At 33.9% G+C, this 12,652-nt stretch overlaps 1 protein-coding gene across 2 annotated transcripts in view; it reads left to right on the top strand.

Annotated features, from left to right (window-relative positions):
• LOC136775675 (leucine-rich repeat-containing protein 24-like) overlaps nucleotides 1-12,652 on the top strand; it is a 178,154-nt gene that overhangs the window by 43,101 nt on the left and 122,401 nt on the right. The window contains exon 2 of one of the 2 annotated variants that reach the window (XM_066730652.1): nucleotides 7,616-7,676. The exons of the other annotated variant lie outside the window; for it this stretch is intronic. The gene's annotated coding sequence lies outside the window, so the exon portion shown is untranslated. The remainder of the gene's footprint in view (nucleotides 1-7,615; nucleotides 7,677-12,652) is intronic. 2 annotated transcript variants of the gene reach the window in all.

Raw genomic sequence — 12,652 nt, 5'->3', positions numbered from 1 at the left:
GGAAAATGATTGTATCGAAATGGTTTGCGCTTAGCTAACACAGAAATTCTCTGTGTTTTCGGTTATTAACGTGAATAGCACTTAATTTGATAATTAACGCTATTAGACAGGCACTATATAGTCGTTGAAGGATTAGAAAGTAAATCATTATAGTCAATTGTATTTCTAAATCAGAAACAATTACAAATTTAAGTAAATTAGATTTATATAAAGTATACGTAAATTATACTTTTAAGTACAAAATATCAAACTCAAATACAATGAATCAAATGGTAATTTATGAAACATCATTCATAAATCACGAGTCATCAATACTTGTTCAATGAGAAGATTAAGAAAAATTTTTAACTACGGACATAAAAGTGAAAAATAAGGAGATTCGATAATCATTAAGGATATGGCTAGGGAGATATTGCAAAGTTATTGAACATTAGAATCCGCACGATCCTCTATTCCTTTTCCAGGTAGCATTCTGCTTTCGCGATAAAAAGAAAATTATCCACCAATCGAATGCTCTTATCCCCTTTAGCAAGCAATTTTCAGTTTCAATATGCCTTTATAAAATATTCATGTGTTAACTAAAAACAAATTACGTGTGTTTGCTACATCGATCTCAGAAAGTAAATTTCATAAGGATCTCAAGCAATATTATAAATCACATAATATTATAAATCGTAAATGTGGTTTAGGGGAAGATTGAGAAATTTCTAAACCCCAAGATATTGAATGTAAAAAATAAGATGGTCGATAATCATTAAGGATATTGCTTCGAGTATACTGCAAGGATATTGAACATCAGAATCTGCACGATCTTCAATTTTTTTCAAATTCCTCCTTCACTTCCCTTTCAAGCCCACTAGTCAATCACCTCTATCTCAACGGTCCATCCCCTTTATTCGCAGCCTCGCAATCAATCTTTCAACGTTCCACCATGCTGCTCGATTCTATTTATCATACAGCGAATTCTCTAATGTACTAATACCATCTCGAAAGAAATGTCTTGCTTTACTTTCCTTTAGTGACTTTTTAGCCCTTCTTGCTCAAATTCGCATTATCCTACCATTATTGGATGCTCTCCTGATTGATACCTATATTATTGGATTCATCACTACCACCAGTCAAATTTTTTAATTTGTGCAAATTGTATTTTATTTGATATTATTTAGCTGTCAATGAATAGTCTTTAACGTTCTTATTTTTAAATTAGTTAAATATATTGGAATAGCTTAATTAGTGCTTCAATATTGCTGCATATCAAACTTTCGATATAGAATATAGTACATGGTCTTATTACGTAATTAATTTACTTTCGGGACAGCTCAGTAATTGGGATAAATTTAACCCTTTACCCCTGAATATATGCAATTGATTTGTTGCGTATCTAAAAGATATAACACGTATGAAAGGATTCGATATACAAGCCTCAGTAGACACATATCTGCTAACTCAAAATACTATTTCTATCCAAAATGCAACGAAAATTATGGCTTCGGGGGCCTCCGGTTATCTATTGAAACTCTCCACTGTGTCGATTATTAATGGTGATGTCACTTTACCTTACTAATTGGAGTAACCAGGTGTTCGCGTATCTCCAACAAACTTAGAAATGTGCCTTAAGAACTTAATAATCTTGAACCGAGAAGAAACAATATTTTTCTTGAAGTTTAGGGCAATGCAAAAATGAGAATGGCTGATGTCGTCTACTCAGAAATGAGGATAAAGAATTTGTCCTTATTATTAAAATTTTTTACAACGAAAGCTGGTTGGACGATTAAAAAAAAAATAACATAGTGTTAATATTTGGACAATTTATGGTAAAGTTACGTGTTGTAGATGAGTTATTCATCGTTTTCGGAGTGTCCATTATTGCTAAAGATCTATAGAGACAATTAGGGATGATGGAAATCACCGGAATAGGAACATCAATTTAATGGTCTGGTCGCATAATGCGGAATTCGCAAGTTCGATGCTCCGCTCACTGTGCCCAGTTGGTTTTGGTATGCGGCATCCACTAATCTCCCCCATCAGAACTATTTAAGTCACCGTTTTGTTTTACCTTGCCTCGTAAATTCTCCATACCCAGCTGCTGCTCGCTGAAGAACACAAGGCGAAATATCCCAATCCGCTACGCGCAGTCCGATTTATCGACGTTCTGTATCCCTTTAAGAAAGAATTGTTCAATATTATCCAATAAAAAAGCCTGTCGAATTTTTGCAAAATTTTTCAAATGCTTCTTCCAATGATTTGTGAGATTCTAACAAAAATCTATAAACGAATTTCAGAATAATTGTATAAATAAATATTGTTTAATATAAAATTTCGTAGGTTTACTCAGAGTATTTAATAATATATTGAGTATTTTATTTTCTTTTTATCGTATGAAAGAAAATAAAATTTACTCGTTTGGTTTATTAAAAAACATAACAAAAAAGACATAACGTCGAGAATCAGGGAGATGTGAAAAGTGGGAATTATGGGAGACGGTTGTGACTCGTAGTTTTTCGTATGCCGATTTGGTTGAATGACAAGTTGGAGACAAGCGTTAATCTGTAGGCAGAACGGGGCCGTGGCAGAAGCGGAGAATTAAATGCTCCAACGATTCTCGCCGTTTTCCGTGTGCTGAACGCTCGCGAATTGTACGACAAGGAAGGTAGAAGCTTCGTGGAAAACGCGAAATGGGGGAAAAAGTGGAAAAAGAAAGATATAGAAAGCCCTGACGAAGCTCGGCTGTGCTGGACGCGCAAAATTTTCGACAATCCTCCGTCGTTTGTTCGTAGCTCAAAACGTGAGTCGAACGGAAATTGCAAACGAGAAATTAGCATAAACTAATAATCCATAGCGATCTTGCAACGCGAATGAATAATATCCTGCGAGAAAATGAAAGATTTCAATTTGACTTTGTACATTTTTATTTATGTAACGTACAATTTTCAGATATAAATCCGATTTTATCGCAGTGAATCATATTCACGTAAAGCACTATAAATAGAGAAGAATATAGTGTTAAAATTTGTTTGTTAATGTTGCGTTATGTCTAATTCGAGAGTACTCCAAGAATTTTTTTCAATAAGAATAAAAGTTCTGATTTTAAATTGATTAATAATAATAACTATAATACTATTCTCCGGCTGAATCAATTTTATTCTTATCCCTGAATTTTTTGTGAGAGAGAATGTAGTATATATATAAAATTGATCGTTGTGTATTTACCAAAAAATGTGAAATCACGTGCTGGGGAAGCAAAGACAGAGCTTAACCAGGTTAGGCATGCAAAATTTCTGTGGCGTCCTTTGTTGTTCATTGTCGAATTTAAATTGAATCTCGAAGTAGGACTTTTCGAACAAAGCCAATTTAAATCGATGTAAATTAACTCGGGAAGAAATAATTAGGTCAGCCGGAAGAAAAAGCGAGTCTGTATTTTTTTACTCCCTTTCTCTATTTCTATAGTACCATTTTTATCCTCGAGATATCTTAATTTTCGTTAATATTTTAAATAAACTGTCACAGTTCATGTTATTATAGAGAGAAGGTTGAGTATTTTGAACATAATCTTAATATTTAAAGGTAAATATATAAGCGTATTGAGAGTATGTGCAAGAATATAAAATACAGGCATTTTTTGATGCTTGGTAAAGCGTTAGAGTTGCGAGAATGAAAAAGGGGAGAATTCAAACCAATCTTGTCGCAATGCTCAGCGGATCGTGTCAGAGTAACGAAATTCGCCAAAACCCTTGTTATTCTTCTCCAAGCTCAAAAGAAAACGTAGAAACTGACACGGTGCGTCACAAGCACCGAGAATCGATCCATAAAAGATATTTTTTCCAAATAAAGGCGCTTTGCTTCTGTCATATCATGGTTTGCATTGCGTTCTACAAATGAAGAGTTATTTTCATTTAAACATCCGAATAGATTTAACGGAAGCCTATTTTTTAATCAAGATATACTCATGACTGAAACTGAATGTAGGATAAAGTAAAAAAAAATAACCTTGATATATTGTATCAATCATTCGAAGTTGACTAACCCTCTTTTTCGACATGATTTCAGTGCTGAGGGATAAATTACCAGAACTGGAGCAAGTACAGATTAGTTTAATTTAATTTTAATTAACGATTCGCGAAAATCCATTACCGTTTGTCTTGAAACAAGAGGTTTCCTGGATGGAAGTGACTCCTTCGGGGATGAAAGGGGTGATGGGGTTTAAAATAGAGGGAGAAAAACGTGTGCCGTTGGCCAATTACATTAGCTCCGTCCGAGTCTAGGAACCTGCTATAGCAATTTCGACTTTAGAAAATCGGGCAGAGCGAGATTTACAATGCAAATCAGTCTAAGCCGGATTTGATGGAGTGTATTATACGCTGCGAGAAGCGAAAAGGAGCGGCTTGCTGGCTTGCGGCAAGCAAAACAATGCCAGTCGCGCTTCAGCTCGGCTAGAACAGCCTGAAGCCAGAATACATGTGCTATTTAATGGCTCTCAAATCCGAAACATCCTTCACATGGAGATATTAACTAGTTCCTCATTCAAAATAACAATCTCCATACTGTAATGAGTGTACCAATCAAACGACGAGAAAAGCTGACACTAAAATAAAAATATTGTCGATAGAAACGAAGTATGTCAAATTTATATTAATTATAGCCCCTTGTCGCTGCTTATTAGGTTATAATATAAAAACTTAAAATTAGATGTTTAAAAAATTTAATTATCATGCCAACGGTAAATGGGAGGTGAATAAGAAAATAATTAACTTAAGTAATTTTTTTTTATTATTTGTGCACAATGTCAATATTGATTCTGATGTTAAATTTGCTTGTAATATTTTATGATTAGATTTTAAATGAAGGAAAAGAATTTTTTTAATTTTTCTCTTTCTCAGAATTATTCTATTCACAGAGCGTCCGGAAATAAAAACATTTAGTGGAATTTTCTACAAAGTAGTTGCACTGAACATATTATAACACATACATTTTAAAAGTTATCAGTGGATTTTTCCAGTTTTTAATTTGGCAAAAACAGAAATTGAGTTACCAACAAAGGGTTAAATAGTTATCTCAGGGAAACTCGTTGAAAAGCGTGAAATTTTCTGTGATCTCCACTTCCAGCAATAGTCCTATTAGATTTGAACTTTGATACTGGAGCTTCAAAGTGTCAAAGCATTCTAAAAGGAAGCTCGTTTGAAAATAACGCGAAAAAGCAAAGATAAGAATATATATGGTATTGCAAAAATTGTCATGTCAGTGAAGCTTAAATCTTTTCCTCGCATCGACCCAATGTGCTTTAACCCTTGTTGGGAAACTTCGTTTCAGTTTTTGTACTGTTACAGTTGAGTAAGAATTTATTACCTCGATAAGCTTCGTTTTCAAGCTGATAAAAAGATAGAAAGTTGTTTGACGAAAATTCGGTGCAAATAAATAGTGCAACTAAACTATAACTTTGTTCAAGGACTCTACAGTGGAAAAATATTAAAGTATTCGGCATGCTAAAATTTGAATTTAGATTGAAAATAAATTGTCATTTTCTTTGACTTAATTGCTAGGGAAAATTTATGTATAAGAACCTCGTTTATTTAGTGCAAAGTTAACTCAGTGTAATTTACGTTTGTTATGACCCGAAATGTTCTGTATCTGATGTATAAGCTTAATGAACATTTCGAACTAGCAAAACGTGAATGTTGGAATTAGAAGCTAATTTTACAGTTAGTCCAATAGCAACAATCATTATCCTATAATTTTCAGTCCTGCTTCTGACTTTATTAAGAGAAGAACCGAAAGTTTCAAAATAGCATCACTAAATTTCTAGTCCAATTGAAAATGTACCACCATGGTCGACAAACTAGTTGTAAACTATACAATCATCTCGTTATAATGTCTGTAATGATCAATGTCAATAAAATACTTCATCTAAATTTATTTCTAAAAATATAATGTTTTTATTAAGATTTTGAAAAGTGCACATCATTATTATATTTAATGCATAATATAATTATTAAAGTCCTGTAATTAATATAAATTAGAATAGGGCTTTCGAAATATAAAATAAGTTCAGCTTCATGGTAAGCTACGTGTAAAGTTTACTATCATCTTGTTAGCGGTCATAATGACCGATATCTACACGGTCCACACATCTCATGTAAGGCTATCTACACTCTTCCTCCCAACACAGGCTTTACATATATACCTATAGGGACTCTATCAAAACCAGCTTAAGCTAATTTGCAATTTACGCTATATATCGCTCCCTGTAGCGTATACTAGTTTAGCTAGAGTGACCTATGCTGTTGGATTTCCCTTTATCGCATCCCACTTTGAACGCGTCCAGCTTGATTTCTCGCGTAAAATTTAAAAGGAGCTGATAATTTATCGTAATAATAATTTTGTTCCCATGAGTTTTTTGCTATGACTGAATTAACTAGTACGAATTACCTATCTGCTCGACATTTTAATTTTGGTCATCCGAGTGAAGCCTTTCACTTAACAAATCCAACTTGTCTGACATAATCCGTCCTTTTATCACTCAAATCTGATAATGTTCCAGGAAATCGCTTCTTTTATTGTTGTCGGAATTCACATACGATTTAAATGTTATTCCTTTGATTTGTCTGTATTTTACTAACCAGCTTGAATTATTTAAAATTACCAAAAGGTTTTTCTTTCGCATATTATATAGGTTACAATAATCATAGAATTAACTATTAATGGAGCTATGATTTTGACAGAATAATCGAATGCAACCAGGTACTATTACGTTCTCTACCAAGACCAGATTGGATTACTCCACGGATTAATTATTCAAACCCTTTCCGATAAAGCCTTTGACTTTGTAATCGTTTCTTGCCCGACTAATCTACCCTTGTATCACTTCATCCTGATCAAAGTGCGAATATCATGTTTTAAGTGACAGATTTCACTAATTTGCTACCTCAATTTTAATTACTTCACTTTTCGTTAATATGCTTTACTAAAATCAATATTGAATATGTTCCTATTTGTTTGAATAATTTAACTGCCAATATTTTCTATCCAATAAAAGTATGGCTTATAGAAGTTGGTGAAATATTTGCATGATATCTTCTTTGTAAAGTATAAAGAGCCAAATTACACCTTAAATTGCTTTACTAGTTAATGTTTTAACTTTGTCAATAAAGCCTGTGATCTAGCTGGAGCATACCGCTGCAATAATCCATGCTTATATCACTTCATCCCGATCAAAGAGCTTATATCATACGATGAGAGACAAATTTCAGTTATTGCTCGCATCTTAATAATTAATGCCCATCTTTTCATTTTCAGAATACTACAATTTTTTAATATATAAAAATAATAATTATAAAGATTTAAATAATTATATAAAAATATATTTTTTTAACAATTAAACTATAATGGATATAGTATAACATTATATGATTAAATTATAATCCCTTGTGCAAAATCTTGAATTTCATAAATCTGGCTGATGAAACTCTGTCCATATCACTAAAACCATGTGATATCACTATCTTGGTATAATCAAGTTACAAAGCTGCTGTTCAATAAACAGTATACCTTACTAGAAAGATAAAAGTAACTGTTAAGCCAATCCTACGTAAAGAAACTGATGAATTTAATTCTTTTGCAGAGGGTGGATATGCAAGTGTACATTTGTAAAGCGGGCAAGCCGGAGCTTTGTTCACCTTATGGTAAGTCCAGTAGCTTAAAAAGGTTATCTAGTGAGAAAATTTTGGATTATCACCTAAAATGGAACCATCAAGAGCTCTAGCTCGACTAACTCGTTAAATCGGGATTGGTGAAAAAACTTTCAATATCATTTCCGGTAACTTGCAGTAGTCCGCTTGAAATAGTCTCTTGGATTCCATTAGCCTTCAGAGCTATATAACCTTCACTTTCTATTTAGAAGATCGCACAAGGATTTAAGAACTAATCGAGTTAGACGATATTGAACGTACGGTCAAAGTTTACATTTGGCAGATTCGAGTTTTTGGATCTTACCGGAGAATTACTCGCTGCGGTATCCTCTCACGCTGGAAAAATCATTATTTTTACTACACTTGAAAAGTGAAACATATTGTTTCCACGAGGACCGAGCCATTCTCGTTACGTTGTCTCTGGTTTTAGTTCCAAACTCGTTGAAGGAATAATAAACTCCTCGTACATTTACAGCTAGTCTTCTTTTTTGGATCGTTTTATGAGCTTACGTTCCAGCACCGGTTATATTGGTCCTCCAACTTAAATTGTACCGTGTTTAAAAGGCTTTTTAGAAAAACGAGATAAATCCCTTTAAAGCAACAAACAAACTTGTTAAAATTGTAAATACATCTCCCCTAATTTAGAAAGTAATACGCCAAACAGAAGATCGAATCATGTCAGATTAATTTCTTTCTTTACTACTGAATCCGAAATAACATTTTTACTACAGGAAACTATATTTTATCGATCGCTAATCGCTGATACGATTTTTCAGAGATTTATTTATGGTTCAAGCCATAGTAAAAAAATTTATGCTTCATTCTTGTAAACTGTCAAAGAAACCTGTAAAAAACGAATAAAAAGTGTTACTGCATTTTTTAGCTCTGATAAAACGATTCTTTGGATATGAAATATTGGACTGTATCAAAAAATTCTTCATGCTACATTTCAGTAAATGTTTTACTAGGGAAATAAAACAAAATAAAAAGGTGTAAAACATACTGTGTAGTTTGTATGGGAGACAGAAAGAGGGAGGCCGGTCTCGTTACGAGGTTTTCGGTGGAGCTTCTGAACTCGTCAAAGGAACTGTCGAAACGCGGGGAAACGCGAATAACGATTTCTGCCTCCTACTCTCGTCTTTGTTTCCTGGCCCCTCCTGTTTTCCCGACTTCCGTTACCCCCTTCCTATTGCTTTCCTTCCAAACCCCTCTCACTCCCTCAACCTTGTCACTCTACGTGCCTGTCCTCCCAACTTTACGTCCTCATACTTTTTTCCAACTCCTACCCCCCCCCCATTCCTATCTCTCTCTCTCTCTCTTTATTTTTCAGTAAAATACATCTTCGCGTAGCCGCCCCGCTAAAACAGCTGTCAAGAGAGGGCGGAATTACAGTGATTTTCGCCGCGAGCCTCTTCCTCTACTTATTTTTCTACGTGCTACGAGTGAACATGTTTCAAGACATGCATTTTCTCTTCACTTCAATCTCTCTCTTCCTCTTCTTTTTTAGACTCTCTCTCTCTCTCTCTCTCTACGTTCTCATCTCTCCCACTTTCTTTCCTTCTCTTTTACGCCCTCCCCCCTTTCTTTCACCTTTTCCCTACCTGGACTACCATTAAACGAAACCTCCCACTTTACTCCACCCCCTCCCTCTCTTCTTCAAACTACCTAAAAGTGTACAAAGTTCCCGTACAAACTGCCTTGGAAAACGCGATAATAGACATCTCTCTCTCTCTCTCTCTCTCTCTCTCTATCGTGCGAAAACCTGCACTTTGCTCCGCTACCAAAATTCTTCCTTATGAATGCCAGACGACCAAAAACTTTAGTGCTTTTGTTATGTGTTTGATCCAATCGTCAAGTTTATAGAGAGTCTTCTACCTTAATAATCATCCATGTAATAATTCATTTTTAGCCTCTTATCTACTTTCGGTCCTTGAAAACTTTGCAACGCAATAATTAATTTAAAAGCATAAATTTTCTGTCACATCATAATTTTTACAGGAATAAATTAGTATTTACTCAAGTGTAACTAGCTTGGTTTTTCATTGAAAGTTTTCCAAGAATCTTATCGACAAATTAACAGAGGAGCATTCAATTTTATTTATGGAATTCTCATCTTGAATCTGCATTTTTCGTAACGGAAGCACGAAAGAAAAGTGTTGGTAATATGTATGCTATGGAGGCTCTTCCGGGGCAAGTTTCATATCCATGTCCTCATATGAAGCTGGCTCTACGTGTTATATATATGTTCCACCAGATATCCATATTGTTTATGTTTTACTTTGTCAGGCTGTAGTTGATGGTGAGAGAGGCGCGTACGTACAAATTGTCGTAAAGCCTGCTTCTCCGTAGAATGAAGCGATAATGACTTTTGCCTGCAACGTTATCTTCGCCCTACCGTCTGCCCCAGCTAGTAGTATGTACTTGCTTGCTTGCCTGCTTTACTATGGAATGCTTATTCAGCCTTGTCTGTCTTTCGACTTGACTTAAACTGTTTCGAAAAACTTTTAACGCGCACCTATACCACAGATTAGAATAGTTCCTGGCAAATTCATAGGTGTCTACTGGTTGCGAATGTTTGACTTTTACTACTTGAACATTTACTTGTACAAAGCAGAAAGGAATACGTCATAAATTTATTCGACTCTATAATTAACAAACAGTATATAACAGGGCCTTCGTTATTCTGTCTATTCACAGCTTTCATTATATACCTAATATTGGTCAAATATTATTATCAGAGACATCAAACATTGATAATTTAAATGTAGATTTGTTCTATTCAATTATTGAATGACATTTAAACAAAAGCACAGATTCATACATGGTCAACAGTTTCCACAATCGTCTCGGAAATCGTTGATTTAAACTGACGTCAAATAACAGAATTGATACCGAATGATATTAAATTATGCATATTTTTTGTCTTCTATTTTTACCTTCCTTGTTCCCACTTTCTAGTATTTGTTTGCTCTCACACTTTATCGTAGAATTTTTGCTCGGGCTCGCTTATCTTTCGCTTTAACTTAAACTGCTTTGAAAAACTTTCAACACGCATGCAGAATTTAAACCATTCTAACGCCTTTCTGTGCTTCATTTTTCATTTACCAGCGAGCAGGAATTACGTGGCAAACATACAGTTAAGCCTCTGGAAACAATGCACTAAGAAATTTAAAGAACGTATATAGAGTAAAAGAGCTTTTCCCTCTTTTCAAATAAAGATTATTTAGTGACACAAATATAATGATTTATTTCGTTATGAAATGTCGTTAACAAATATTTTCCACCGATACTATCACTTCTCGTAAATAATAAAATCCATTGAAAAATCATTCAATTTTCTGAGAAACAATAAAGTCTTAATTTCACTAATTATATTAACAATCGTATTTTATTTACAATGTAAACTACATTTTTAAGAGACTTATTTACTTTTAATCTAACAATAAAGAACGTTCTCACGTCATCAATCATGCAAAAGTATACGAAGAAGTAGTAAAAGAGCAAATATTGCCAGACACGATACGCTTTAATATCAAAACTTTTCAAAGATCGTAAAAAAGAAAATTATCTCGCCTATTTAAGTTAAGAAGAACATTTCGCATAATATTTTCAGCTATAATAATAATGAATTTAGGAACTGGATTATCTGCGCGCAAGCCATCAAATTTAACAGTTTCTTTTTCTCAACAAGTATTCTGCATAGCTTTTATAAATTTGGTATAGTATTCTCTCTCATCCAGTTGTATTACAGAACTTTCACAATTACGAATACATTAAGCAGTAATGTTATTAGACTCGAAAGGACCTCTTCTCCAATCTACCTTTTTATAAATCATAAATAAGAAGATCAGCTAATATCGTTTAAATCGGGTATAACATTTCTACAGGAAAGGTAACAGTAACTTTAACGACGGGTTTATTTTGAGGCAGTCACCCATATCTTCTACGGGGTTATATACTATACTATACATGCATATATTCTTTTATATCCCACTATGTGAATATCTTCACGGTGCCTTGGACTCGATTTCCTGTTGTCCTCTCCACGTTCTTCTCTCATATGCAGTTCTACCCAGAGTTCTTCAGCACGTCGAAAAAGCTTTGGCGCGCGTGCAGATTTTATGCCACGATCTTCCCCCTCTTACTACGACTTGTCCATTTCCTCCCCTCTCGCACCTTCTCCCCCTCTTTATCCTTCCATAGCTCCACGGCGAGCAAGACTTGTCTGCAATATTAATGTCCACCACCATGGTGCTACACTTTATGTGTGACTGTCTATGGCCAATACACAGATTTGGTTATGCCAATTATGAATTCAGGATAATAAATGGCATCAAATTAATATTGAAACGAATTCATTGAATATGTCGTTGATAGACAGAGATTTCTAAGTATTATTTCTGGGTAATATAATTAAAATATTATAGTCTTACATAGCCCAAGTATATGTTTGAATAATTTATTTGTTACTTTTTTAGTAGAGAGAAACTGATGAATTTTTATAATATCTTCTAGAAATGAAAAAAATAGAACAGCTTCTCTAAATAATGCAATAAAAGTGATATTGATAAAGCCTGTTAAAAATCTTTTATATCGATCTGATTCAATTTTATTCTATTATTTGCTATTGCTTTAATTACTTGTATTGATATTTTCTTCGCTCTCTTTATTTATTTTCAAGAATTCTAAGTATTTTTCTTCTTAATAAACTTAGTTTTCTGTACGTTATATCGAACCACTTGTGAAGAATAAGATTGCTTACTTACTGTAAGTGACGTTTCCTTTTAAGTAGTTGTGTAAGGCTACCTTTCTTGTCATTCGAGAACTTAGTTTCAACTTGTTTACATTGTGCTGAAATTTACTTCCAAAGTTCCAAAGTTGAGTAGTTTATAGGTATTAGAAACTGGTCTAAGGAACGATTAAGTATACAGGTAAAATGTTACATGTACAATATGTAAAATGTTATCGAA

Source organism: Prorops nasuta, unplaced genomic scaffold (genome assembly GCF_024137725.1).
Source record: "Prorops nasuta isolate Cenicafe-Biocafe unplaced genomic scaffold, Cenicafe_Pnas_1.2 PNAS00008, whole genome shotgun sequence".
Taxonomy (NCBI): domain Eukaryota; kingdom Metazoa; phylum Arthropoda; class Insecta; order Hymenoptera; family Bethylidae; genus Prorops; species Prorops nasuta.
The sequence above is the reverse complement of the archived record's forward strand: the minus strand, read 5'-3'. Positions and strand labels throughout refer to the sequence as shown.